We start from the raw sequence: 24,298 nt of genomic DNA, 5'->3' as shown, positions 1-24,298 counted from the left end.
CATTATATAAATGATCTTTAAAAACCAAAATCAAAATATATAAATATATCTGGACATAAGCATTTAAGTTCCATTACAAAGATAAGCAAAACAATCTCAACCAAAACAAAATAATAATAATATTCTAAAAGTATTTGTAACTGCAATTTTGCTATATTTAACAATAATAAAACTAATTAACCATCCCCAACTATATAATAAATAATCAAATACTGTACTGTAATATAACATTATTATTATCGAGTTGAATTGGAGACAATGCTCCAGAGAGTCAAATTTGCGTGGATCTGCGCAGCTTAAAGATTTTCTACAACATTTCATGCCACAATTAAATGAAAGCAAACCAATAAAAATGTCTGCAAATGAGTGAAATGAATTAAGCCAAATCAACTCTCAGCCACAATGCCACAATAGTGTTGTGTGTGTGTGTGTGAAGCCAATCACATCGAGGATGAAAAATGGAGCCTAATAAAAGAAACGCTAGTCACGACTCGTGACTCAAGATTGAAGAGTCAAGAGTCGAGAGTCCAAAGTCTTTTTTTCCATTCCAAGATGAAGTCCAATGAAGTGGCAATGTTGGGGTCCCTTGTTCAACAGCAGAGGCAGAGACAGAGACAGACACAGAGACAGAGACAGACACAGAGGCAGAGCGGGAATCAGTAGTAGCAGCCGCATAAAATCAAAGCCAACCACACACACGCCACAGCACAGCACAGCATAGCACCGACACTGGTACAGATACAGATACAGATACAGATACATTCATCTACAAATACAGATGCAGATACAAAGAGCAAAAAGAAACGAAAAACCATTTGCTGGGGCCAGTTGTGGTGGGGGCAGGGTAGAAAGCAAAGCAGCGGCGCTGACAGAGATTAATGAAGCACTTATGGGTGAACGAGAAGCGCGCACACACACACACACACACACACACTAACAAATCATGTGTGTGTGTGTGTGTGTTTGTGTGTATCTGTGTCTGGCGGCTGTGCGCTGGGGCGCTGATCGCGTTGATCATCATCAGGCAGACAGCCAGACAGCCAGGCAGCCAGTAGCTGTTGTGTTTGTTGTTATTGTTATTGCTGAGATTTCGACGCCTCCATAACACACACACACACACACACACACACACAGAGTATCTGCAAGTGTGCGTGTATCTGCCGCTGCTATGGGAATGGCTGAAGATACACGCAGTTTGAGCAGAGATCAAGGCAAGTCACAAAGCTATTTATAGCAGCACAGCACAGCACAGCACAGCACACTCTCTCTCTATCTGTCTCTTTCTCTCTCACACATTAACACACACACTCTCTATCTCTCTCTCTCTCTCTCTCTCTCTCTCTCTCTCTCTCTCTCTCTGTCTTTCTGGCTGTCTCAATTTGTGTGATGGCGTTCGGCGAAGGAGGAGCTGTAAGATGACCAGCGATCTTCAGCTATGCAGATGAGCTGCTTAATCTAATAATACTCGGGCAATTCTTGGCAATTCTTGGCAATTGTTTTTCGCACGCTATTTATTCCGCCAAACCAGATTCCTCCTGCCCCCTCCGCCCCACCCCACTCTGCTTCCAAAGCTGCTCAGCTGCTGATGTCCAGACGGAGCAGCTTTGCCTTGGCCACAACTTGGCGGTCATCAATGCATTTGCATTTTTCCAACGTATCCGCATCTGCATCCGTCGACTCTGCACACATATGTATATATATATATATATACTATATATACAGATATACACATGTGTATCTGTATCTTTTTGTGTGCCTTGTGTAGCTCTTAATTTGCCATTGTGTGCCTGCGAAATTCTGTGAAAAATTCCAGACAACGATTTAAACAAAAATCTTTCAACCATCCATCGTCTGTCTCGTTGCTTACACTCAAAAAAACAACAACAAAAAACGGAAGAGAATAAATTCATTTTAGCATTTTTATTTTATATATGCACGCAAATGAATTTCCATATAATATCTTCGAGCATTTTGAATAGTATTTCGAGAACAGGTTTTCATACCGAATTGTATGAATGAATGGGCTCCGAAAACTTTCGGTTTTCAGTTATGTTATGGCTTAATAATATCAGTTGCTGTATCTCGAAAAAAATGTACAATTTTCTACCAATACTTGAGATGGCTAAAAGCTCAATTAAATATAATGGGAAACATGCTATGCTGTTTTTGTTTCAGTGTGTGTGTATCTCAATGCGCGGCATATTTTTGCAGAGACGTCTAAGATTATTAGATAATTTGAGCAAATTACCAAAAAACAAAAACGAAAAGCAAAAAGCAAAAAGTTGAAGAAGAGTACAAAGAAGAAGAAGAAGAAGAACAACAACAACAATCAAGTCTATTGACAACTCAATTTCTCAGTGCTCTTATTTATTTTTATTATTTTCTTCTGCTGCTGCTGCTGCTGCTGCTGTTTATTTCAGCTTCGAGTGGCCAGCAACTTTATGATTTCCTCACTTGGATGCCCCATTTTGAATTTTATTGCGACTCAGGGGCAGACGCTGCTTTAAACCCCTTCCCGCCCGCCCGTTCTGAGTTCGGGTTCGAGTTCGAGAGGAGGAGGAGCAGGAGGAGCAGGAGGAGGCAACATCGTGAAGAAAATCAAGGTCTAAGCAGACTCACTGCCTGGTTGATCATTCATGTTGCATACACATAAACCCAATCGTATCTGCATATCTGCATCTGTATCTGTAGCTGCATCTGCATTTGTATCTGTTGCTTTTAGTTGTATCTGCAGCGGACAGGGAAGCTTGGCTTGAAGCTGACTTGGGTTGCCAGCCATTTGCAAAGAGTTACAGCGAAGCGAATGGGAACGGGAATGTGAACTGGAGGAGCAGTAAAGTTAATGTTTGGCTGGAAGATCATCATCATGATGACGATGATGATGATGATGATGATGATAATGATAGTGGTGGTGGTGATGGCGATGGTGATGTGTGATGACGGCGCAGATGTAGACGCACTGAAAGCAAACGTTACGCTTGGTTAAAGATCATTACCGGCAGCAACAGCAATAGCAACAGCAGCAAACAACAACAACAACAACATCAACATCAACAATGAAGACGACAACGACAACGACAACGGGGCGTCGTCAGCGTTGCCAGGGGCACTCAAAAGAGACACAGACCCAGACCAAGACCCAGACCGAGACCCAGGCCCATGCCCAGGCATAGGCCCAGGCCGAGAGACAAACGATGACTACCACCAACAACAAAACAACAACAAAAATAATAATCATAGAGTTAGCAAAGTGTATGTAACAAGGGGGTAAATGGAGGGAGGAAACGCAGCTAATCATCTATCTGAGATCATAGTTCGCAATCTTCAGTATAGGGAAAACCCTATGTTTTAAATATGATTTTCATAGTACTTATTGCATTACACAAGCTGGAAGCTCAAGATAAGGATAGCTTAAGAAAGTTATGTGCATAGTATTATACTTATATATCAAATAATTATATATATATATATATACATAGAATGTAGGAACAAACATTAACTAGTAAACTAACTTATAATAACATACAAATTTCAACATCTTAATTAATTGTGATAAGAATTTGTCTTGTTTTGGCAATTTATACATTTTCTTACATGATTTTGAAAAGTCTCTTTTTTTCTAGATATTATATTATTATATATATATCTATGTGATATTATTGTAGTATTTAAAATGGCTTACAAGGCACCTGCTAGTCGAGCATTTTAGCTTATTATATCTGGCTGCTGTTGTTTTGATGGCGGTTTTTTTTCGATCTATGCTCAAAATAAAACAAGAAAAAATGTCAAAATGTAAGACAACAACAACAACAACGAAAAAAAAAACTGCAGCTAAGCAAAGCTGCACAGCTGACTGACGTTAACCAACACTGAGTTTTGTGGAGAAGGGGAATTTCGGAATGGGAAATGGTAAATGGTAAATGGGAAATGGGCTGCTGTTGAATGTTGACTGCTTCTCTCAACGGCTCAACGATTTTTGACCAAGACCAAGAGCAAGAGCAAGAGCAAGAGCTTAACTTAGAGTCGGAGTCAGAGCCAGAGGAAGAGGAAGAGGAAGAGGAAGAGGAAGAGCAGCGTCGACCTCTTGGCGGGCGGCTGGGACGCAGTCAGGCAGATCAGCGCGCACGCCAGAGACCCCAGACTTGTGTAGAGACCCCCGTACAGATATTTATAGATATGTGTGTGTGTGTGTGTGTGTGTGTGTGTGTGTGTGTGTGTGTGTGTGTGTGTACTATGTTTAATGGCATGCCATGCTCATCCTCTGGCACAAGATGACGGATGTTCTTCTCTCGTCTCTCTGCACTTCTTCTCCCTCGCTCCCTCCCATTGTCAGTCATTATCTGCAGCTTCTGCTTTCCTCTGTTTCTCTCTCTCTCTCTCTCTCGCTCACCCTCACTCTCGCTGTCTCACTCGCTCTTTCTCTCTCTTTCCATCTCACCATCTCACCATCTCTTTCTGTGTCTGTTTTGCGCTTCAGACTCTGTTTTTTTTGTTTTTTTGTATTTTGTGTTTCTGGCTGTCGTTTCTCCCATTTCTGTTTTTTTTTGTTCAGAGTCTGGCTCCGTTTTCTGTTTTACATCAATGATCACTGAACCGTTTACGGTTTTGAACTGTTTCAAGGTCTGCTCCAGTCGGTTTTTGTTGTATTTGCTAGCTGCCCCTCTCCTCGCAGCTCCTCTCAGCTGCCCGACTCCCCTTTTCTTATTGTATTTCTGCTACTTGACAGAGTTTGCATTGTTTTATTGGGATCTGTTGGGATCTGAGAACGCCATTTCTTACAAACGAATATATTTATGTTTAATTATTTATTTATTTATTTATTTATTTATATGTTCTTTGATCCCCAACCATTTCCTCTTTGACGTAAACACTTTTAGCTCACTAAAAACAACACCATATCATATTTATTTACATTTAATTCTTATTCAAACAATGCGAAATGAAAACTTTAAAGCAATATCAACTTATCTAGAGATATTATCACAATACACACATATATATATATATATATATAGATATAAAGCAGAACATATGCCTTATTATAATATTTGAATATATTTCAATTGCAATTTGCATATTTTAGACTTATAAATTAATAAATGATCTCGATCTGCGCAAGTTGTACAAATAAAACATTACAATTTTAATGGACTAGCAGATGGGATTATCCAGACTTTATTTATGTTATGATATGATATATATCAGAATCGCATTTCAGATGAAAGAATCATTGCATATATAATATATATTATCAGTGCATATAAATAGAAATGATTTCGTACTCTGAGAATTATCTGAAAATTAGCAGCAGCGATTCATATTTGAAATGTGAGAAATGCATACAGTGGCAGACAGCTCTCAGAGTCTTCGAGAGTCTTGTTGTCGTGTGGCAGATAATTCTTCGACTCTCTGCTCTCTCTCTCTCTCACTCTCTATCTCTCTCTTTCTCTCTATGCCTCTCTCTCTCTCTCTCTCTGCGCACGCAACTTTCTTTGGCAAGTGGAAAGTGCCACTTGCTGAACCGTGTTAAACTGTGTTAAGCGCTCCACGCAAAAGTTGAACTCTGGCAAACTCGGAACTCAGTTGCAAGCTGTGTTCATTTTCATGTTGCATGATCGATTAGCGGTACTCTAACGGCTGGCTGGCTGACCAACAGTGAGTGCAACAACAGCCAAAACAACAAAACAATATTCAAATTTCAAGTGCATCAATTTATGATAAGTTTAATTGTAACTGGGTGTTTACGTGGCGTATGCGCAATTTGCAACTATCTGCATGTCCAGAACCTGAACAGCCTGAAGAACCAGCAACAACAACAACAACAACAGCAACAAGAACACCAATTGTCGCAGCTGCCTCAATTGAGTTACCCCCGCAACATTGCACTTACAAATGTTTCTGTTGCTGTTGCTGTTGTGTGGTTGTGGCAGGTGTTGCAACTGTCTCGTTGTCAGGTTGGTTGTGGCCCTCGCTCACACTCTGTCTCTGTCTCTCTGTTTCTGTCTCTCTGTCTCTGTCTCTGTTTCTCTGACGGTTTGTGTCAGCGTCCCCTTATTTTGGACTCGTGCTAATAGTTGTTATAATACTAAGTTCTTCTCTGCTCTCTTCTTCATCTGCGTCTCTGCCACCCTGCCTGGCCGGCTTCCAGGGTTCCCTGCCCCTTCAGTGCATTTTACATGGCATGCGATCACGAAATTAATGAGCAGCAACGTAATTACTTCTTAATGGAAATTGGCCAAAAGGAAAATGAAAACGAAAACGAAAAACAAAACCAAAAAACGCAACGCTAAGCAAAAGCAACAAAAGCAACAACAGCAACAATAACAGCAACAATAACAGCAACAACGACAACAATTGTCAACAATTCTGTAAGAATTTGTTTCGGAAAATCGAAAGTGAACTTTCAACTGACAAAGAAGATCGTCTCAGTAGCTGATATATATATATATATATATATATATATTTATGCATTGCTCATTGCTCAAATTGTGGTGAGTATCTTCTAGTCGAGTGTCTTCCTTTGTTGCCGCACAACTTCATTGACCTTGTGCATTATGTAAGATTTTTGATATACATTGTTATTATGCAGCAAACATGGCAGGGCATTGGTGGGTGGAAGGCTTGTGCTAAAATGTTCTCGTCATTATGCCGCATGTGTGGCACGTAGCCGCAGATAGAGCACAATGTAAACAAATTGGGTAACTTTATTGACTGTGGTGCAGAATGTGCCTGCTGAGTGGACGAGACGAGACGAGCCACCAGAATGACCCGTTGGAATTGGAATTGAAACTGGGTCTGTGTGTTGCATCATTGAACGCATTAGTGTGTGTGTGTGTGTGTGTGTGTGTGTGGGGTGTTCCAATTACGTGTCTGACTGTGTGACTGGCGCCACATGAGGCTGCAATCGCAATTGGAGACACACAAAACTTGCGCAGACAGGTGTGAATGGGGCGGGCATGGAGGGTGTACAAAACAGAGGATAGGGAAGCGAATAGAGAGGGGCGAGTGGGGGGGGGGTGGGGTAAATTGAAGAGATTGCACTCTCAACGAGTGCACGTTTCGTTGACGCTGCCCCCTCATGAGAAATGTTACATTTAATGGCCCGATTACATTCGATGGCTTTTTGCGAGCTTCAGTTTCTCCACATGCATGTGAGACAGAGAGACATATATATATATATATATATATATATAGTCTGGGGGCAATCGATCGCTTATCGGCGGCACTCAGAGAGGCACCAAAGGGATTACCAACTTCAAATGGCTAATATATAATGCATGTGTATATAGTGTATATATATATATATGTATATAGTGTGCACAACTGATAAGCGCAGAGAGTGCAGCATACCTGCTACAATGGTGTGGGTACGCGGGCGGTCGGGCGGGGCAGGGGCAGGGGCAGGGGCGTGTGGAGACACGTTATTGTTGACTTGCATTATTGCAATTGCAAATCGACAAAATAGAATTTGAACACGTCTTCCTGTTGTCGTTTCTTACGTAACGCAACAAAAGCGTCTCGGTTTGTCATGCGCCAAAGGCGGCTTCCAGCTAACTTTTTTTTTTAGCTTGCTTCCAGCTGAGTTCCACATACACAGCCACATACTGCTCCATGCTTAAGCTCATTGTCTACAAATCTACATTTGCTAGAATCGTTTCTTTCTTTCTTTGAACTTGCCAGTTTGCGTTAAAGTTAGGACTACGGTTAATTTTTGGCTAGATATTTTTGGCGAGCGCAATTTATTCAATGAATGGGAAAATCGTGGGAAAATCGTGTTGCCAACTTTATCATTTTCATTTGTCAAGAGTTTGAAAGATATATCATTGATTTTTGGTCCACATGTGAAGAGCATCATAGAACCCATATTTAGTGCGTTTGTTTCGGATCATTTGGTAAACAGCGAAAGTTGTTCATACAAAAACTGATATCTATATGCTATTTGATATGATTTGGCCAACTGCACTGAGCCTGCAGCTAAAAGGACATGGATATTTTAAATTTCAATAAGAAAGCCTGAAGACTGAAGGAGTAGAAGTAGTTCAAATAGAAATAGTCGGATAAATGGGAATGGATATCTTGTCTTGTCTGGTTGTGTTGCTTATCAGGAATGTCAAAGAAAATAATAGAAAATAATAGAAAATAAAATAAAATAATAATAATAAAATAATAATAATTACTAGCTAGTTTCTATCTACATCTAGTCTGTATCTTTTTTTTCTCTCTCACTCTCACTCTCAATATCTCTCTCGCTCTTGCTCTCCCCCCTTTCTCCCTTTCTCCCTTTCTCCCCTCATCTTTTAATCTGTAGGCGTTCAGTTTGCGAGATTAGAGCGCTATGCTAATGCGCTTAAGCGTTCGATATAGTTAACAATAACGTTATCAGCAAACCGTTTCATTGATTACACACACACACACACACACACACACACACACACACACACACACACACACACACACACAGAATGACTGAATCTTGCGCAAGATGTGCGTCCAGGTGAAAAAGTACAGTTGAGTTGGACATTTCACTCAGACACACATACACACACACACATACACATACATACACACACACACACACATACATTCACACACATACATTCACACACATACATACTTACACACACATACAAACAGTTGGCACTTGGAATCTGGAATCATCTAATGAAATATATATGAAATCGATATGAATTTGCACTCTTTGCTTGATACCCTCTCAACGGGCATTGCACTTTTATAATGAGAATAATATTTGTTATAGCTGCAAAATTTGTACACCTGATAGCAGAAATATATATTCTCGATTTTAGAAGCAAACAGGGAATGCCTTGTTGAACAAATTTGATGTACTTAGGCTCTATGTGGTCAACATAATCGTAGTGCACTCATATTTTATGGATAATTTGTTCAAAAAAAACAATTCAAATTTAGTTGAGAAAATAAGAAAAATATGTTTTTTTTTTCACACAAGTAACTAGAATTGGAGATAAGTAAATAATATAAAATTGATTAGCTATAAAATGACTAATAAAATAATTAGAGTCCTTAAATAGAGCCGGTCAAAATAATATTTGTGAAGTTTTGTTAACTCTCCCAGAACTAAATAAGATTTCTAAGAACTAAATATTATGTGCTGAATTATAATACTACATTAGAAATAGAACCAAAGCTGGAAATTGCAATGTTTGGCTAAAACAGCCATAAACAGAAGATAAAAAACAATTAAGCTATTTTGTTGAGGATTAAAATGATCCCAGGAATCGATGTAAGCCAAAAAACATTTAGAATTTGCAGCAATACTAATATTTTGACCGCAACTGTATGCGGTACATACATACATATATGAAAAGTTGGTTAGGGCATTCACCAGTCGCATTGCCACATTTGACTTGGGTTTCTTCTCATTTCTATCGAGTTGTAGCAACAACTACGCCTCGTCGTCGTCGTATGTAGTATGTATGATAAATAATCGTATGTATGTTTCTATAATTGTGCCCCTATCGCAAGGTGCCACACACAGACACACACACACACACACACACACACACAACTAAAGAGTAACAAAGAAAAAAAAAAAAGAAGAAAAATACCAAATATCAAATACCAGAAGCCAATACTAGAACAACAAGCAACACGCACTCACAGCAGCTGTCTGGCAGCAACAATAACAACAACCAGCAGCAACCAGCAGCAACAACATAAGCAACAGTTGCTGCGCAGCTTCGCTAATCTTGTGGCGGGGTGGGGTGGGTGAATGGTTGGGGGTGGTGCTTTGGTAGTGGAACTGCGACGGCGACTGTCGACGCTTGATTAGATAAGCAACGCACATCAAAGGCGCACAACCAACTATGGAGCAACCAACAACAACAACAACAACAGCAGCAACAGCAGCCGTTCAATCATTTGCGGATGATAAGCGGCAAAGGAGGCCACAAGCTGACCAAAAGCGAATAATGTTGGTGCAAGGGGGTTGGCGGGGGGGAGAGGAAGGGGTTTCTTGTTGGCAGCATTTTTGGCAATGACACACTAAATGACAAAGAAAATTAATGCTGCTCTGAGTATTTTTAAGCAGTTGCAGCGGCAATTATAATTTTGTCGTGAAGTTTGTAACGTCCTTAAAGGAAACGTATCTATATATACATATACATATATATATATGTATTCTTGATCAGCATCACAACTAGACAAGGCTTCTATTTATCTTCAGTGTCGAAGCTTTCTCATCGAAACTTGCAATGCATCTGTCTTTTTGCTGCAGGCAGTTAATATGTCGTAGCTGGCCAAATCGGATTACTATATCATATGGCTGCCATAGGAACAGTCTGTCACATTTAAATAAAAATAATAATGTTAACAAAGATGATTTAAATGGCGTAGATTAAAGGTAAGCTAAAAGAAACTTACCAATTTAATCTTTAAAATGGAAACAAACGAAACTTTTCTGTAGTTATTCGGAGATGATGAAAAATGCACTTGAAATAAGAATTTAGTTAGCTGATCGATCTTGGCCTGCATTTACACAGTTGTGCACTATGTTTTTCTGCAAGTGTACAAGAGAACATTGCTAGCCTGTGCAACGGCAGCAGCAGTAGCAGCAGCTACACGTACTTGCGGATACAGATACATTTGGCACGGACAAGCACACATTCGCACACAGAGAGCTAGAAATCATATATTTTTAAGTATTTATGGTTATTATGCGTTGTGTTAGCGTGTTTTCATTTTTAAAATAGACCAGCAAATAGCGACGCCAACAGCAGCAGCAGCAGCAGCAGCAGCAGCGACTGTGACGTCGACTGCGACGGCAACGGCGACGGCGATTATAAGGTGGACATTAGTGACGAATGTCGCTTTGTATTTGTTTCGTTTTTCATTGCAGACCAGGAAATGTACAGGAAATTGGGAAATGGCAAATGGCAAATTACACATGAATATGGGAAAGTTGCAGCAATTAGTCAGGTGCCACAGGCAAGGACGAACCAGGGCAACAATTATCAATCCAAATGCTAGAAAGTGCATACAAATATATTTAATTATTAATTAGTAGACTATTGTGTGTATATCTGCTACACACATCCATACAAAAAGGTCCACGTTTGCTTAGTGGCACATCGATGATGCTCCATTATTGCTATCGATAACCCATTATCGATTATTGCTATCGATAACATGTATGTATTTTTGCATGCATTTGTATCTTATTTAGGATGTTTGCAGTTGATTATTAGGCTTGACGTTTTTTTATCGATAACACTTATCGATTGTTTAGACTAATAGTTTGATTATCGATTATTGCTATTGATAATATGCATTTATGTTATTCATAATGTTTGCAGTTGATTATTGACTGAGAATTTGTATCGATGGATCTTATCGATTGTATCGATTATTAATTATGTTTATCAATATTTGTTATCGGTAACCAGTGATCGATTATTGACATTCTGCTTGCGAACAATATTATTGATGAAATGTAAGCGTTTCTTCCCATTCAAACTGCATTTAGTATCCTTAGACTATATATCGATATTCATAAAAAATAAAATCCAGAAATCTGCAACACGAAACAGTCTATTAAAAGTAAGTCCACCATTCCATGACTCTATTTTTATGCTTTTTCTATTTTTATTATTATTTTTCGAGAGCTTGGCACTATAATCAACTTTCCCTACAGCTTCATTATGGTCTAAACAACATTATCATCTCAGAACCAAAAAAAAAAAAAAAAAACAGAGACTGAAAATCACCCGAAAACAATGAAAAAGAAAATGTCGCTGATAGTTAATTAAAAAACAATTTAAACAAATTAGAGTTGAAGATGGAGCGAGAAAGAGAGAGAGAGAGGGAGAGAGTGAGAGTGGGAGGGAGAGGGGGAGGCAGAGACATAAACACAGGCCAAATAATATGTAAACAACAGAAAGCAACGAGTACAAGCAACAACAAGCAGCAACAATTGCTAGCAGCAGAAGCAACATGAAAGAGAACAAAAGATGACAACAATAACAGCAACAGCAACAACAACAGAAAATAATACGTAAAACGCATTAACACAGCGACAACAAAACGCAAAACGCAAAAAACCGTAAAGCTGGCGACGAAAATTTAACAAATTTTCCAAAAAGAAAAAAACAAAAAAAAAAAACAAGCAGCAGCAGCAGCAGAAACTACAACAAAAACAACGCTCATTACAATTCAATTGAAGTAGCGTCAGCGTCAGCGACAGCGACAGCGATGTCAACGTTAGCGTCAGCGTCAACGACGTCGGCAAACTCACGACACACACGAAGCGCGGGCGCGTTCAACGACTTTGCCGAAGAAGAAAAACCAAACAGCAGCAGCAGCGCAGCAACTCAGGTGTAATCAAAGCGCATAGCCAGCCGCCACAGCAGCAGCAGCAGAGAGAGAGAAACAGAGAGAGAGAGAGAGAGTGAGAGAGAGAGCGATGGCAGCAGCAGCAGCTCAGCAGCAGCAGAGAGCGCAACGCAACGCACACAAGCGCAGCCAGCTAACACACAGATAAGCCACATAGATACGAGCAAAGAGAGCGGCAAAGGCGAGAGAGTGTTAGCGCCTGCAAATGCATGAGAGGCGCTGCGGCAGCGCTGCGACGTCGCATCTTGCGCAGCAGGAACGCTGATAAATTGCTGCCTGGCAATTGGGCAAAACGAGCAGCAGCACCAGCAGCAGCAGCGCCGGCAGCAGCAGCAGCAGCAGCAACAGCAACAGCAGCAACGCTGACAGCGCACACAGCTTTTGGCTGCTGTTGTTTCCTTCTCGTTTCATTTTGCTGTTGCTTCCTTTTGGGCACGATGAGATTTGTTCTCTCGCGCAACACAGCTATGCTTGTCTCTCTGTGTGTGTGTGTGTGTGTGTGTGTGTGTGTATTCGTGTGTGTTTGTGTGTGTGAACCAACCACAGCAGCCTCTCGGCTGCTGCTATCTCTGTCTCAGCTTCTGCTGCTGCGCAGGACCGACCATTTACAACGTTATATACATTTGTAGATATATATATAAATGTGTGTGAATGTGTGTGTGTGTGTGTGTGTGCACACATCTCTTGTATTGCGCCGCGTGACTTGCGTTTTTGTGATTCGTTTGCTCTTTGGTTAGTGCTTCTGCCTCGGCGCATTGATTTTTCTGCCCAGGCAAAGATACACAGCATAAAAAAATATATATATATATATATTTGTACGCTTAGTCATAGCTTATGTTTATATAAAGATGTACATATCTACATGTGTGTGTGTGTGTGTGTGTGTATAACGCACACGCCCGCATTTAGTCAACGAACCACAAAACAGTCGCAGCCACAGCTGCAGATACATTTGCCATTGTCAGCAGCAGATACATTTTAATCGATTTTGGCCCAGAGGAGGTTTCGTTGTTGTTGTTGTTGTTGCTGTTGCTAGTTGTTGCTGCATCCAGCAGCAGTTTATGTAAGGTTGTCGCTGTCTTTGTTGTTGTTGCCAGATGAAATCATGCGGGCGGCAACTGGCCAATGACAACATCAGCAGTAGCAGTAGCAGCAGCAGCAGCAGCAGCAGCAATTGGGAGCAGCACCCGCAGCAGCAGCAGCAGCAGCGCCTGCAGTGGGGGTGGGTGACTTTTGGGCGGGATGAGGGGGTTGGGGGATGGTTGATTTACCCTTATAATACAATTGAGCGAGCAGCCCATCCAAACAGTTTTGGTTTGTTATGTACAATTCTCATGGTTTTGGTTACCTGGCAACACAACACACTTGTATATCTATATCCGCAAGATACACACACACACACACATAGGCTGACATACAGTCGAATAAAGTGTGTGAGAGAGAGAGAGAGAGAGAGAGAGAGAACTAGCGAAGCAACCCCCTGACAAAACGATGTTATCCCCCATTTATATTGGGTGCCTGTCCCCATCGCTTCTCATCCCCCAGCTGCTCCTATTGCCGCTGGTCTTCTTCTTCTTCGCCGCTCGTTGGTCAGACACTGCGAATATTACACTGAGCGTTAAAAGTATGTTCCCTCAATAAATAAGTTGCAATTTTACATTAAACATTTCATTTTTACTAATCATAATTTATAGTTCTCACTCAACTTCAAAATAATATGTTTCCCATTTGAAATTCATTATGCAATTGGAGCAGCAGCAGTTTTTTGCTCTGTTTATAATCAATAGATAGACAATACATAAATGGAGGGTTAATGATGTGTGTATGTGTAGGTGGGGGGGTGGAGTGGAGTGTAAAAGAGGAGACGGCTTGATTGAGTCTCTTGAGGTTGTGCCTATAAGTTATGCGTTGGCTTCGTATTGATTCCAGGATGATTCTAGGAAATTGGTATGTGGAAGTAGGACATCAAATTGGAATACGAATAAAAAATTCAAATATAACAAGGATTGGAAGACACCCACACACACACACACACACACACACACACACACACACACACACACAACATACACATGGATATTTAAGTGATGATTACGGGAAAGGTGCTCAATTACATAATGGACTTAACAAGAATTGATTTACGAGCCACGAAAAAAAAAACTTGGACAAGAAATTGGGCGCATACATAACTTATTGATATCGTCATTTGCCCAATTGACGAGAGACAAACTAAATAATACAAAAAAATAACCAAAAAAAAAACAAAAAAAAAACCGAGGGAACGATTACGAATAGTATATTGTAGATATTGTAGCAGTTGAAGTATATATATATATTTTTTTTTTGGCACCTGATACGATAGATACACCTAAGTACGTAGAGCCCTCTTTTGGTGTGACTCACTCACAATTGTGAATGAGCTGTGAGCGGGTTGAGTGGAGTTGAGTCAGCGTAGTCAATCGTTGGCGACAGGAAGCGTGATCCCCTAAACTGTGATCAGTGATGCAATCTATGGACAAAAGGCCAACAAAGATACAATATATACGTGGAAAAGATATAAAAGATATATACCAAGAATGGACAAACAAACCAGAAAATCTATCACGCGCCAGCCCGAGTCAGTGCGGGGGCTTAAAAATCGTTTACAGCGTCTTTAGTGCTAAAACCCCACTGAGACTACAGACCGCAATATAAACATATATACATATAGACAGACAGACAGACAGATAGACAGACAGACAGGCAGAAGCGCAGTTAGATAGATAGACAGACAGTTAGATAGATAGACAGACACCTAGAGATACTTTTTTTTTTCTATTTTTTTTTGGTGGGCTTTAGAAGGCTCAATTCATGGCGACAGTTGGTGTGTGCGTGTGTGTGTGTGTGTGTGTTTGGAGTGTAAGTGTATTACAAATAGTATAAAATATTGCAAGACTATATACGGATGCATATAGTATTGCCTATCTTGGTTACTATAATATCCCTTATCTCTGTGCAATAGATCGATAGATCGTATGTCGCTTTATACGGCTACCTCTTACAAATACAGATAATCGCTCTTTTACACTGCAAAAAGTCGGCAACCACTAGTTGAAACAACCACAATCATCCTTATTACAGATGGATGTCAGTCTTCAACTGGAATTCAAACCGATTCTGGTTCTGGTTCTGAGTTTCAATCGGTTAACGATTCTGTTTCTTGATCAATCATTTAAATCATTTAAATTTACAGATGTCTCCGTCTGTGCAGTTAGTCAAAAAATGATTCCCAGATTATAATCAACTTTGTGAACACACCGAAGAGAATAGATAAATGAGTCGTGAAAAGTGTACTCAAGGTCGATTTATCGTAATTTGCTTCTTTCAGTGTACCGCCATAAAAGTCCGTCGAAGCAAGCAGAAAATAGTGCGGGCCTTATAAACTTAGAAAAGTTGAAGCGAGCGGATAGCCGAGGGGAGAGAAGAGAAGCGAGCAGAAGAGTGCATTTGAAATTGTTGTTTAAACAACGGCGATCATATATTTTGGTCTATATAATCGGGCACGTGACATGATTTTACGGCCAAGTCAATTGGACGTTACGCTTCTCAAAAAAAGAAAAAAAAAGAAAAAAAAGAAGAAAACAACAAGAAAAGCCGAGCCCATGTGGCAATGGGGCCCCACAATAAAGATAAAACCAAAGGTTATGATTCCAGCCATCATCAAAGACGATATACGATATGATTTGATACGATACCGTTACCGTTACCGTTACGTTAACTTACCTTAATATACACTACGAGGCCCCTAGAAAAGGGTCCGAAGAAGAATAATCGCCTCGACTTGGAGATGCCCTGAAGCCAATTCTCAATCAATATTCATACAATTTCTTATAGATGAGCAGTATGATGTCAAAGTATATATAGAAATCCAACTAGAATGATATACTTTTGATATTGTACCTTTTATCGGTAATCGGTAATCGATTTCGAAAATTAAATACACTTTCTATATAACTTGAAGTCCCTCTAGATCGACTCGCTGCTTGATGCTGATCAAGAATATATATATATATAGATTATGGTATCGAATATGCCTCCCTTTTCTTGTAACATACTTGAGCAGAATTTCAGTGTAGCCCAATTTAGCTAGTCGTTGGGCTGAGTGTATAATGAGGGTCTAAAGTGCGATCGGGGCAACAATAGATCATTGTTCAAAATAGATTCCTTGGTCTTGTCAAGATCTGCACTCGCTGCCTCCAGGTGTGACCTCGGGTGGGTGGGTGTGTGGTGGGGTGTTGGGGCGGCATTACTTCAAGCGTATTTCCAATGTCTTATCGCTAATGATGATGGATCGTGAATTTGAGATGATCGATGATTTTGCCAGGCGATAAGGCCGAACCAGCCAAACCAGCCGAACCAACTCAAACTAGACCCCAAAGCAAAACAAACTGAGCACTTCATGAAGGGGCTGGAGGTGTAAACGAATGGGTAGGGGGTGGGTGGGGGAGGGTTCTGGTTACGTGAGTGTGTGTGTGTGCTCTTGAGATTTAAGCCGACAACGACAACAACAACAACGACGACGACGACGACGATGATGATTTCAACGCCGTCGCAATGCCTGATATCGGGGGCCAGGTGTATTGAATTTGTTATTGTCGCCTTTTCGTTTGTTTTCGGTACGGTTAATAATAATTCTGTGCGTTTTTTTGTACTTTTTGTATTTATTATGTGTGGGGTTGATTTTAGAATCAAATTGAATCAGCCAAGAGACGTTTGCTCACCCGTTATCTATTTATTCTTGATAATGTTACCTACTTACATAAACACACACACACACACACACACACACACGCACACACACACACACACACACACACACACACACACACACACACACACACACACACACACACATCACAATTTATATGTGTTTCGACTTTGGCTTATTGCCTGATGTTCGGATACGATTTGACTTTGTTATTTTTATTGACGCAGTGACCCAATACGCCATAGCATATATATATATATATATATATCTGTGTGTAGATCTGTATCAGCTGAGTTATTTTCTCTGTTTGCGGAAGTAATGCAGTCGATTTGTATCCATTAATGAATTAATCAGCTTTCATCTTCTGTAGTCATAGAGTCTCAGGTGAACTAAATGCCAAATTTTACTTAGCAAGAGATACTTGCATTTTTTGAACAGTTTTTTTCTGGTTTCTGGTTTCTTGTCCCATCAGGAACTGGCTTCATTTCCCCAAATATTCTTCTCATTTTGCTTATTTATTTTTGCTTCTCCTGGAATCCCCAAAATATCTGAATTTCCTTTTCTTCTCGCTTCTTTTTCTTCTCTCTCAAACTCACTTGTTAAGATTTCTTCACAACTTTTATCCTTGCAGTTTTCTCTCTCTCTCTCTCTCTCTGTCTCTTTCTTTATTTATTCTTCTTTAGTGTCGCACTTTCTCGCTGTCTACTTTGCTATAATTTCGTTTGCTTTGTCTTATTTACGTTTTGCGCTCAATTTTGCGGCCCACGACACTCGTTTGACCCGGCTCCTGGGTTCCAGACCCTGCCTTGTGTCCCGTGCCTCCTGCCTCTTGTGCTGGAACGGTCCTAACGGTCGGATGGAAGTGCCGGGAACCACCCTCGCCACATTGCGAACCCAACTGATTGAATATTCATGTGTTTTTGTGTGTGTTGTCAATAGTCATGGCAACTATCTGCTCTTTTTATATACGTATGTATATAGATATATATATGTATGTATCCGTATCTCTATCTGTATCTAAACACACACATACACACATTTGTGTGTGTAACTGTGTGTAACTGTGTGTGTGTGTGTATCCCCCGCAATAGGGACACAACACATCAGGAACAACGGCAAACACGAGCTCTCTCAAATAAATGCATCTGCGTGCGCTTTTTTACCCGTCCGCTTGAATTTCCCTGCTTTTTCCAATGGTTTTCCTTGCTTATTATTATTATTATTATTACATTTTTTTATCAGCCAACGAAAATATTTGCTCAGCGTGTGACAAGCGCAAAATAAAACCGTAGCCAAGTCTGATTCCAGATCCCAAGTCCGAGCAGAGGAAGTGGATGTGTTGCTGTTGTCAGAAAAGGGAACCACAATGAGTACAGCAGCCGACGTAGATATACCCTTTGTAGCAGACATACCCTACACCAAAAATATAAAGAAAAGCTGATATGTTCCAGATGACCTATAAGATACAGTGGACCAATGTTGATTACTAGAAAAACTATTTCAAATGAGTTTTTCCTTTGAAGAACTCATCTGGCGACCAGCAATAGTTAAATTATATAGCTGATATGATAGCTGATCAAGAATATATATGTGTTGCACACTTCTCGCCAGAATTATGAAACCCTCCACAAGGGTAATAAGAAAAGGGAATCGCGCAGCTGGCTGGGAGTTAATTTGAGTTGAGTTGAGTTATCTGAGCCCAATGTGGATGTGGCTGTGGCTGTGGCTGTGGCAGTGGCTGCTGTTGGTGGTTGTGTCTGTGTTGTGGCAGCGTGATGACGCCGGCCGGCTGCATATTCAAATGTAACCGAAACGGGCAATTCATAGCAAGGCAAGCGAACTGTATCTGAGTATCTGTTGTATCCGCTGTATCTTGTATTTGAACTGATTAAATTGTTGACACAGCGCCGATTGACGACTGTTGACGTGTCGAAGCAACCCAACAACACACCTTGTTGCCAATGTTGTTGTTCCTGCTGCTGATGATGATGATCTTGTTGTTGTTGTTGTTGTTGTTGCTTGTCACTTGGCCAGGTAATCAATACCCAAATGAGCCAACGTTTTGTTCCGCACCTCTGTTTACACTCAGATGAGTTATTATCTTTATTGAATTTTGTTTTGTTTTGTTTTATTTTGTTTTAGTTTATTTTCTGGTTAGGGTTATTGGGATCTAAACATATTTAGTACTTGTTTTTCAAAATTAACTAATTAACTTATTTGGAAAAAAGAACTCTTTTTATCTTTAGCTTATTTTGAACAATATTTAAGATCGAAGACTAATATCATTATGGGTTTTAAGATAGAAGATAACTCGAGTTGGATTTGAGTGAGTACAGAGAAGTAGCAAGATCTGCTAGCTGCCAACTGGTCAGCTGAAGGACTATGGCTTGATCATGTTATGGTTCAACAAACTGAGTTGAGCAACAGCAGCGAGCATTGATCAAAGAAACGACTGACGACAGACGACAGACGATGGACGACAGACGACAGACGACAGACGATGGACGACAGACTGGCCGGCAGACAATTCTCCAGTGTCCTGGCAACAGTTGAATGAACGCTGCAACTGCAACGAACGGCTCTGAGGGATGGATGAGGAATGTAGCAGCTTCTTGTTGCCCTTACACGTTGACTACCTTTGCATTTTGTACCTGTTTCAGTTTCTGTTTCTGTTTCTGTTTTTCGCTTCGGTTTTCCTCTTGACACACGTTTTGCATTCCACTCGAGCGCACATCACTCGGCAGCAACCCCTAACAAAACACACACACAGAGAACGAGAGAGAGAGAGAGAGAGAGAGTTGTTGCAGAGTTGCAGCAAGGTGCATCCTTGATCATCATCATCATCATCATGATGATGCATGGGGCATCATCAGCAGGAGCCTGCACCTGTCATGTTGCGGTAACTGGCGGCTGTTGACTCTGCCCAATGCAGTCTGGCCAACAAGCCAGCCAACAAGATCAAAAGCGTCAGCGGATCATTGTCTGGCATCAAATTACCCACCGCCGTGCAACACCGGCCAACACCGGACCTGCTCCTGACACATTTCACATTTCACAGAATCGCCAAGTCGCTGCATGGAGGGCATTGAGGAGGGTCGCTCAGCGTTTTTTTGGATAAAAGTGTTTAATCAAGTGGAAGGCGGCAGTTAAACTTCGTTGCGATCGACGCACACACAGACAGATGAGGAGCACACCACCGGAGGAGGGGTGTGGTTCTTGCGACAGTTTCACTTTAGAGGGGTAGCCCATTGGCATTGCTCACATTTCGGCCGTAATATGAGACTCGCATCGGAAGTCGGAAACGTGGCGTTCTTGTAATGCTTGATTGGACTTTGCACTTGGATGCCGACGACGGACTGCTTCCTTTTTTTCCTTTTTTTCGTTTATTTCTTTTCTCTTTTTGTTTAAGTCAACCAGCTCCAGGAAGCTTTACAAGGCTCATATCCCATGTCACACCAGCTGAGGCTGAGGCTGAGACTGAGGCTGCTTCTCAGGCTGACATCAGTTTTACAACTTGGCTTGAGCAAAAAAATAAATAAATAAAATCGAAAATATAAATTCTTGTTTTCCGTTTAAGTCTCCAATATTTTCTCTATAATATCGAGCAGTTATTAAATGATCGATAAGATGAGCATCGAAATTTATGCTTGGGTATCATTTACACTATTTCAAAGTAGAATGAAATCATAGATATTTCTACATTTAAGATACTTTCTGCTATCTTTTCACATTTCACATTTCGTTATGCATATTTCTGTAGATTACTCTAAAGCGTGATAAGATTTTAGTGCAATTTTATTGGCTAGAAGTGATAATCGGAATTTTCATTTTTCATTCATTTCTGGCATCGAATCAATATTGAAGTTTGTTGTCAACTAAGTAACTGGAGTATTAAGTGCTAGTTTCAGATGCATTTTATTTTTATTTTTTTTGATTGGTTGGCTTTTAGGCCCTCAATCACTGGCTAATTTCTACAATTATCATATTGAAACCACATTCAATCAGTGCTTATGTTTTTTGGGTCAGAATCGTGTGCAGACAACTTTCACGGTCCACCAGTTCGTTGACCATAGCCTCCATGGTCTCCATAGCCAATATCCATACCCATACTCATACTCATACTCATACTCATACTCATACTGATACTCATACTGATACTCATACTCGCACTCATACTCATACTCATACTTGTACCCATACATATCTCTATGCATGCTTAATTTCTCCGCCTTCGTCTCGCATAATGAATTTATTATTAAACAAATCTTCAACACGCCACACACCACAAGTACATATAATTTTTTAATAATGCATAGTTTGTCAATAAATTTCTTTTATGAGGATGGGACACAAAATTGAAAAGTAACTCGACTTTGTCACTATTTTTGTGCGTCGTCTGCTTTAATCGATTTGCCAGAGTTAAAGACTCTTAAATTAAATGGTTTCTAAATCGATTGCCATATAGCATTATGTAACTTAAAGGCAATAAATAATTATATATATATTATATAGTTAATATTCGTCTAAAGTTGAGCTGTCATATTGATGAAGATCGAGTTTGTTTATAAATCTGAAGACGATTTCGAATCACTTTTAATGTAGACCAAGAGTAAGTTTAAATTGCTTTTCTACTTTTTATTGATTTTGTGATAGAGCATTTGGATGCCGGTTTGTTTGAGTTTTAGCTTTCCATTCTGGTTTTCTCAATGCGCTGCTCAGAGACGCGTCGGACACGATTTCCAAATACATTAACATTGCGATGGGTGCACGATGGGTCTCTGTGTGGCTTGAGGGCCTCTGTCTCCCCCCCTCCAGCCACCCTGCTCACGATCGCCAAGCGACAATCGACAATCGACAATTGACAATTGACAATGGGCTGTGTGGTTTGTTGCTTTATGGTAGAGCTATGGCTGCTGGCCGCCGGTCTTCAAACGCCGCGCCAAATACGAAATCACATCCAAAATAACAACAACAACAACAGCAACAACAACAACAACAGCAACAACAACAACAAACACAACAACAACAAGTCGAATCTTACGGCTCAATAAAAGAAAATGTGCGGCAACGTTTATGGTCGTGCCCCGAGTGCCCCAGGTGCCCGGGCACCCCTTCCCCTCATCCCGCCGCACTCCGCCAAACTTGGTGATTCTTCATTAAAGATTCATGATGTGTGTTTTCTTTCTTTCAGGCAAACGTACGCCACGACAACCAACTGGGCCCCCAAAACGATGGCGAACCATTCCAAGCCGAACACCATTCCAACCATTCCAACGGCAACCATTAACCAACAGCTCCAACTGGAACCACTTGACGGTCTCTCCAAACTCGGTGTCTCGATGTTGATTCGCTGGCTGCTGCTGCTGCTGCTGCTGCTGCTGCGCCGCCAATCTTCAATGAGTGATGGGCTGTGAGCCGACAATAGTGGCTAACGAAAGCCAACCAAAATCCAATACCCAACCAACTACAACTATTAAAGCAGCGCAGCTCGACTGAGAGATGCCCTCTCCAATATAAATCGAACATTTCTAAGCTAACAAATAATGGGAATGTTTTTCAGGATATGCTCCTATATAGCAGGATAAAAATATATTTGTGATGTTTTTTAATGCTTAAATTATAATTCGGACTAGTTCATATATCTTTACATAACTGATTTTGAGTGCCAACTATTTGGCCTATAACATTTTTATCGTATTATATATATAATATATATATATTTTCAACTTTTTTTTTATGTTTATCTCTCTTTTCACATCGTGAAGTCATCCCAAATTTAAATTGAACCCAATTTGTGTCAACTTTATATTATTGCATGAGCCGAACCTTAAACGAAATCAATTCTTCAAACATCATAAATAAATCAAATAAACATTTATCACTTAATTGCTATAGATATTTGTTGTTTAGCTCTCGCATACCCGTTATGCTCGTTTTTCATTGCAGGGTATACACATACAGACATAAATACATATATACGTATAAAAGCAGCGACAATGCGACTTTCTTTTTGACCAAATTGTCGCCGCTGTCAAGATTCAACATTAAAACAATATTCATGCGCTAAAGGGGAGTTGGGGTGATGTGGTCGAGGGGCAGCCCTTCTATGGCTCTCTGTCTGCGTCTGGGAGTGGGACAGAGGGACAGACGTACAGGGGGACAGGGGGACAGGGGGACAGAGGGACTGGCCAGGCAGACGGACAGACGGATGGACGCACTGTCGATGGTCGATGGTCGATGGTCGATGGTCGACGGTTGATGGTTGATGGTCGATGCCTGTTCAATGGCTGCTTGCAGAGCGCTGTGTGGAGCTGAGCTTTGGCTTTTGTCTGATTGGCTTTGGTTGCGAGTTGGAATTGGAATTTGGAATTGGATGTTGATGTTGGCAATCGACGCAGACGCAGACACGAGACTAAGACGGCGAGAGACAGAGAGAGAGAGAGAGAGACAGAGGCAGAGACTGAGACTGAGGCCTCGGGGCCGTTGTAGGCCGTTGGCCTAAAATAATAAGAAAATTTCTATATTAAAATGCTCAGCCATGCCTCAGCCTCGCACGCAGCAGCAGCAATAGCAACAGCAACAGCAGCAACAGCAACAGCAACAGCAGCAGCAGCAACAGCAGCAAACAGCAGCAACAATTGCTGTTATTATTGTTGTCAACAGTTGTTGCTGCTGTCTTTGGAAATCTTCAGTTTGGTTTAGAGATCTTCGAGTGCGCATTACCTAATTGCCCGCACTGAATGTATAATATTATGTTGTGGGCCAAATTAAGATAGTCAGTCGGCAACCGGACAGCAGAGCATACCTCATAGATAAGGAAACAGAGTATAGAAATGGACGACTGACTATCTGGATGACGATGCGGTGAATGGCAAACGGAAGTCGAGCTCGAAGTCGAGCTGACTAATGTGCTCTCAGGTAGAGCCAATCTGGCTGATCCTTGTGCCCTTCTGCGGTTGACATCTTTATCGAAGGTCACGGGCCTGCATTTACATTTCTACATTTGGACATTGGACAATTATGCACGGGAGCAGGGGAGCGGGTGAGCGGGTGAGCGGGGGGACTGGAACAGGAAGCACTTCCCTAGCACGAGCACTTAACGCCAACATAAACCCAAAACATCAACAGAAAATAGATAAAGCGAAACGGAAATTCGATTAGCTTCAGACAATTGGCAATTCT

This window comes from Drosophila grimshawi, unplaced genomic scaffold (assembly GCF_018153295.1).
Source record: "Drosophila grimshawi isolate 15287-2541.00 unplaced genomic scaffold, ASM1815329v1 contig_848, whole genome shotgun sequence".
NCBI classification, from domain to species: domain Eukaryota; kingdom Metazoa; phylum Arthropoda; class Insecta; order Diptera; family Drosophilidae; genus Drosophila; species Drosophila grimshawi.
Note: the sequence above shows the minus strand (reverse complement) of the source record.